The sequence below is a fragment of the Triticum dicoccoides genome, chromosome 6B (assembly GCF_002162155.2).
Source record: "Triticum dicoccoides isolate Atlit2015 ecotype Zavitan chromosome 6B, WEW_v2.0, whole genome shotgun sequence".
NCBI classification, from domain to species: Eukaryota; Viridiplantae; Streptophyta; class Magnoliopsida; order Poales; family Poaceae; genus Triticum; species Triticum dicoccoides.
Genome location: NC_041391.1, coordinates 701580026 through 701587430, shown reverse-complemented (window position 1 = coordinate 701587430; position 7405 = coordinate 701580026).

The window sequence follows — 7405 nt, the reverse complement described above, 5'->3', positions numbered from 1 at the left end:
GTTTTGTTTTCTGCATTATTTATTTTCTTTTGTTTTTTGCTTTATTTTTTAATTCTTTTTTGCTTTTAGTTTTAGAAAAATTATAAACTTTCTGTTAGTGCCATTAGTTTTCAAATTTGAAAACCCTTTTTTTGTTTTTTGTTTTCTTTCTTGCTTTATTTATTTTATTTTGTTTCTACTTACAACAAAATACTTCTTGTTGCTATTTTTAATTATTACGAGGGCCGAACCATAAGACATTAAAGCATTTCAAATGAACTCTGAAAAAGTTGAAAGTTGGCATGGTATCATAAATTCACCCACATAGCATGTGCATGTACAAAACGGACAATGGTATGATACTCGTCTATTACAAAGTTGGCATGGTATCATCATAATAGTTGCGGGAGATAGTCTTCACTTTTTCTTCGCTTGTGTCATTTGCTTATTGCGCCGTAACCATGGATAATCTTCATCGTTTATCAGGATGCTGGGGTCAGCCTTGACTTTGAAGGGAGGAATTTCATGAAACTTTTCATAATTTTCAGACATCTCTGTCTTGCCCTCCACTCCCACGATGTCCCTTTTCCCTGAAAGAATTATGTGGAGCTTTGGCTCATCGTATGATGTATTCACTTCCTTATCTTTTCTCTTTCTCGGTCTGGTAGACATGTCCTTCACATAGATAACCTGTGCCACATCCTTGGCTAGGACGAACGGTTCGTCAGTGTACCCAAGATTTTTCAGATCCACTGTTGCCATTCCGTACTGTGGGTCTACATGCACCCCGCCTCCTAACAGATTGACCCATTTGCACTTAAACAAAGGGAACTTAAAATCATGTCCGTAGTCAAGTTCCCATATGTCCACTATGTAACCATAATATCTGTCCTTTCCCCTCTCGGTTGTTGCATCAAAGCGGACACCGCTGTTTTGGTTGGTGCTCTTTTGATCTTGGTCAATCGTGTAAAATGTATTCCCATTTATCTCGTATCCTTTCCAAATCAATACAATCAAAGATGGTCCCCTGGACAACAAGTACAGCTCATCACAAACAGTGTTGTCACCTCTGAGACGTGCTTCCAACCAACTGCTGAAAGTCCTGATGTGTTCACATGTAATCCAGTCGTCGCACTTCTCCGGGTGTTTGGAGCGCAGACTGTTCTTGTGTTCATCGACATACGGGGTCACCAAGGTAGAGTTCTGTAGAACTGTGTAGTGTGCTTGAGACCAAGAATATCCGTCCCTGCATATTATTGAGTCCCTTCCAAGCGTGCATTTCCCACTCAGTCTCCCCTCATACCGTAATTTAGGGAGACCTATCTTCTTAAGGCCAGGAATGAAGTCAACACAAAACCCGATGACATCCTCTGTTTGATGGCCCATGGAGATGCTTCCTTCTAGCCTAGCGCGGTTACAGACATATTTCTTTAGCACTCCCATGAACCTCTCAAAGGGGTACATATTGTGTAGAAATACGGGGCCCAGAATGACAATCTCGTCAACTAGATGAACTAGGACGTGCGTCATGATATTGAAGAAGGATGGTAGGAAGACCAGCTCGAAACTGACAAGACATTGCACCACATCACTCCTTAGCCTTGGTATGATTTCTGGATCGATCACCTTCTGAGAGATTGCTTTGAGGAATGCACATAGCTTCACAATGGCTAATCGGACGTTTTCCGATAGAAGCCCCCTCAATGCAACCGGAAGCAGTTGCTTCATAATCACGTGGCAGTCATGAGACTTTAGGTTCTGAAACTTTTTCTCTGCCGTATTTATTATTCCTTTTATATTCGACGAGAAGCCAGTCGGGACCTTCATACTAAGCAGGCATTCAAAGAAGATTTCCTTCTCTTCTTTGGTAAGAGCATAACTGGTAGGACCTTCATACTGCTTTGGAGGCATGCCATCTTTTTCGTGTAAACGTTGCAGGTCCTCCCGTGCCTCAGTTGTATCTTTTGTCTTCCCATACACGCCCAAGAAGCCTAGCAGGTTCACGCAAAGGTTCTTCGTCACGTGCATCACGTCGATCGAAGAGTGGACCTCTAGGTCTTTCCAGTAGGGTAGGTCCCAAAATATAGATTTCTTCTTCCACATGGGTGCGTGTCCCCCAGCATCACTCGGAGCAGCTAGTCCGCCGGGACCCTTTCCAAAGATTACGTGTAAATCATTGACCATAGCAAGTACGTGATCACCGGTACGCATGGCGGGCTTCTTCCGGTGATCTGCCTCGCCTTTGAAATGGTTGCCTTTCTTTCGACATTGATGCTTGGTCGGAAGAAATCGACGATGGCCCAGGTACACATTCTTCCTGCATCTTCCCAGGTATATACTATCGGTGTCAAGTAAATAGTGCGTGCATGCGTGGTATCCCTTGTTTGTCTGTCCTGAAAGGTTACTGAGAGCGGGCCAATCATTGATGGTCACGAACAGCAACACCTTTAGGTCAAATTCCTCCTGTTTGTGCTCATTCCACGTACGTACACCGTTTCCATTCCACAACTGTAAAAGTTCTTCAACTAATGGCCTTAGGTACACATCAATGTCGTTGCCGGGTTGCTTAGGGCCTTGGATGAGAACTGACATCATAATGAACTTCCGCTTCATGCACATCCAAGGAGGAAGGTTATACATACATAGAGTCACGGGCCAGGTGCTATGATTGCTGCTCTGCTCCCCGAAAGGATTAATGCCATCTGCGCTTAAAGCAAACCATACGTTCCTTGGGTCACTTGCAAACTCATCCTTGTACTTTTTCTCAATTTTTCTCCACTGCGACCCGTCAGCGGGTGCTCTCAACTTCCCGTCTTTCTTATGGTCCTCACTGTGCCATCGCATCAACTTGGCATGCTCTCCGTTTCTGAACAGACGTTTCAACCATGGTATTATACGAGCATAGCACATCACCTTCGCAGGAACCCTCTTCCTGGGGGGCTCGCCGTCAACATCACCAGGGTCATCTCGTCTGATCTTATACCGTAATGCACCGCATACCGGGCATGCGTTCAGATCCTTGTACGCACCGCGGTAGAGGATACAGTCATTAGGGCATGCATGCATCTTCTGCACATCCAATCCTAGAGGGCATACGACCTTCTTTGGTGCGTATGTACTGTCAGGCAATTTGTTATCCTTTGGAAGCTTCTTCTTCAATATTTTCAATAGCTTCTCAAATCCTTTGTCACGCACAGCATTCTCTGCCTTCCACTGCAGCAATTCTAGTACGGTACTGAGCTTTGTGTTGCCATCTTCGGAATTGGGGTACAACCCTTTTTTGTGGTCCTCTAACATGCGATCGAACTTTAGCTTCTCCTTTTGACTTTCGCATTGCGTCCTTGCATCGATAATGACCCGGCGGAGATCATCATCATCGGGCACATCGTCTGGTTCCTCTTGATCTTCAGCAGCTTCGCCCATTGCAGCATCATCGTGCACATCGTCTGGTTCCTCTTGATGTTCAGTAGCATCACCGTATTCAGGGGGCACATAGTTGTCATCGTACTCTTCTTCTTCGCCGTCTTCCATCATAACCCATATTTCTCCGTGCCTCGTCCAAACATTATAGTGTGGCATGAAACCCTTGTAAAGTAGGTGGGTGTGAAGCATTTTCCGGTTAGAGTAAGACTTCGTATTCCCACATATAGGGCATGGACAACACATAAAACCATTCTGCTTGTTTGCCTCAGACACTTCAAGAAAATCATGCACGCCCTTAATGTACTCGGAGGTGTGTCTTGAACCGTACATCCATTGCCGGTTCATCTGCGTGCATTATATATAGTTAAGTGTGTCAAAAATCATTACCGAACATCATGAATAGATAATTAAGTGACCAAACTAATAGAAGTTCATCATCACATTAAGACCAAAGTACATACATAGTTCTCATCTAACAACATAAAGCTCTGCAGAGCATCTAAATTAATTAAACCATACATTGAAACTATGTAAAACATTTCAATGCGAAAACAAATGCGATCATAATCGCAACCAATGTAACAACTGATCCAACGACATAATGATACCAAGCCTCGGTATGAATGGCATATTTTCTAATCGTTCTAATCTTCAAGCGCATTGCATCCATCTTGATCTTGTGATCATCGATGACATCTGCAACATGCAATTCCAATATCATCTTCTTCTCCTCAATTTTTCTATTTTTTTCCTTCAAGAAATTGTTTTCTTCTTCAACTAAATTTAACCTCTCGACAATAGTGTCGGTTGGAATTTCCGGTTCAACAACCTCCTAGATAAATAAAATCTATGTCACGTTGGTCGGCATAATTGTCATAAACAATAAATGAACCAATAGTTATCAAAAGATAATATATACCACATCCGAATCATAGAAAGGACGAGGGCCGACGGGGGCGGATACCAAAACCATCGCACTATATAAGATGCAATAATAAAAGTAAGAAAATTATACAAGTATCTTTATAAACATACAAACAAGAATTTTTTTTCCTTTCAGAAAGAAGATAAGAACAAGAGGCTCACCACGGTGGTGCCGGCCACGAGATCGGCGCGGGCGATCGATGGCGGTGAAGACGGGGACGGGACGTGACGGACCGCTAAACCTAGACAAATATTGAGGAAAATGGAGCTTGGAGGTTGAGCTTGGAGAGGAGAAGGCTTAAGTAGTGTGGCTCGGGCATTCCATCGAACACCTCGTGTGCATAGGAGGTGAGCTAGAGCACCACAAAGCTCTCTCCTCACCGGCCAGGAAAAACAGAGCAGTGGGAGTGCTCTGCTCGCGGGTGAGGGGTATATATAGGCAATTAATTGGTCCCGGTTCGTGGCACGAACCGGGACTAAAGGGCAGCCTTTGGTCCCGATTCAGGCCACCAACCGGGACCAATGGTGGTGGGCCTAGAGTGAGGCACATTGGTCCCGGTTCATCCCACCAACCGGGACCAAAAGGTCCAGACAAACCGGGACCAATGGCCCACGTGGCCCGGCCGGCCCCCGGGGCTCATGAACTGGGTCCAATGCCCCCATGGGTCCCGGTTCTGGATTGAACCGGGACTAATGGGCTGACCTGGCCTGGACCATTGCCCCCTTTTCTACTAGTGTATGTTTGCCACTAATATATCCATCTCTCATGTTTGTATATTGCCATGTTGTAATATTTGCAGAAACTATGGAAGGAGACTTAGAACAAGAACATTGTTGGGGGGTATAATCCTTGCCGGTGTTGTTCCATTGTCGATTCTCAATGACACCGATGGTTAGGAAGGAGAGGATGACAGCTCGGGTAATCCAACAATGGAGGAGGAAGGAGATCATGACGGCTTCGGTGATCGAATGGCGGAGGAAGGAGATCATGATGACGGCTCCGGTGACCGAACGGAGGAGGGAGCTGTTGCAAAGTCCGGCGAGGTATATATATTAATTAAGCCTTTGCTGACTTGATGCATTAATTGTTTCGGTATGTGCATATATTAACGCTTCTTTCTTCTTTTATAGCCCTCCGGATCGAGCCAAACTCCCGTAAGGAGAAGAGGCCCGAAGAAAAGGTTGCGCCATGATGAAAGGTTCACGATCATAGAAATCACAAACGATGGCCAACTGATTGCTCCCAAGCGGACCAAGGATGCATTTGTACATCAATGCGGCGCTGTTGTTAGGGACAGCGTCCTGATCAGCATCCAGCAATGGAATAAGAGTAAGGACGGCCCTGAAGTTTCTTATGTCCAGGATAGACTGAAAGGTGATCTTTGGACCTCGCTGATGACAAATTTCAGCCTCCCGCCAGAGGAGGATCCGAATAACCCAGTGATAGAGCCAAAGGTCAAGAAGTTTGCTCTTAAGAAGATGGCAGATCTATTCAGGAACTGGAAGAAAGAGTTGAACACAAAGTTTGTCAACAAAGGGAAGACTCCATAATTCACCGGTCGATATGAGAAGATAAGAGATCACTGGCCCGCATTTGTGGCCTACAAGAAATCAGAGAAGGGTATGAAAAAGGTCACTGACAAACAAGAAAAATGCTGCAAAGAAGAATTATCACCATCACACAAGGTCAGGTGGCTACTACAAAGCCCGACCATTGTGGGACAAAGCTGAGCAAGACCTTCTTGCTAAAGGGGTCCAACCAGTGACATTTTACTGGCCAGATCGTTCAAGGACTTGGTTCTTCGGGGTTGGGGGAACTTTGGACCCAGAAACAGGGGAGTATGTTTGGAAGAACGACCAACCTGCAATACCCATCAAGAAGCTTCAGGAATATATCAAGGCAACGCAGGAAGGGACGTTCATTCCCGACAAAGAGAAGGACAAACTGACAGAGGCCCTCGGGAATCCTGAGCACCCTGGACGAACACGAGGCACACCAGACTCCATTCCATGGGTGCATGGGTTCCCCGACATCGGTGGTTACAGAAGCCGAGAGAGAAAGAGTAAAGTGGAAGTGAGCGAAATACAGAAGCTCAATGCAAGAATAGCAAAGCTAGAGGAACTTGAGAGCCAGCGAGCTACCGGCCAACCATCTCAGCGGCACGAAGATCCTTGCTTCGATGCTGCCCCAGAAGCTACCCCACCATCTCAGTGGAGAAGCTGTGTGGCTTCCACGGAGCTCATTCAGCCTGATTTCACGGCTCCTCGCTACCCATTGGATAGTATCCCGGAGGCTGAACATTGTGAGCTAATGACGAAATGGCAGAACCTGACTTTGAAGGTGGTTGTCGGCTCTGTTATACCTCCTCAAGTTGAGGGAACTTTTCATTGTCGTCCGATTCCACATGGCTATGCTGTTGTGACGATGGATCAAATAATGGAGGGATTTGAGGAGCTGGAGCTTGACTACCCTACAGGTGAAGGGCAGAATCATCTGGTTTATACTTTAAGGAGTACTTGTCTATGGAGGAAAGAATACGTCAAGCTCCCAAACTGGACGCCGCCTCCTCCAGCAAGCCAAGGCACTCTGCCTCCTCCTCCTCCAGCGAGTGATCAGGGCACTCCACCTCCTCCGGCGTGTGAGGGAACTCCGCCTCCTCCGGCACATCGGAGCACTCCGCCTGCTCCTCCGCCTCCTCCGGCATGTCAGCGGACTCCGCCGTGCCAACAACAGCGGAAGAGAGACGCCGCCGCTCCGGTGGCTAGCAGTACAAGCAGAGGTGGGAAGAAATTCAAATACGGTCCATGTCTCAAGGCTCTGGAAAAGTTACCATATGAGAGGACCAACGAGGAAAACACGGACATCTGTGCTGCCGAAGTGAGGTACCATTTTGCACGGAAACCTCCACCTCCGAAGGAAACAGTTGATCTGGTGAAAGTGAAGCGCACTCTGGATGCCCTGAAGCGACCACCACCACCTCCGCTGGATTCCAACTATGTCCGCTGTATTAAAAAGACATATGAAGATGCGCGACGGTTGGGAAGTACTTCCAGTGATGCAAGGTTAGCACAACGAAGA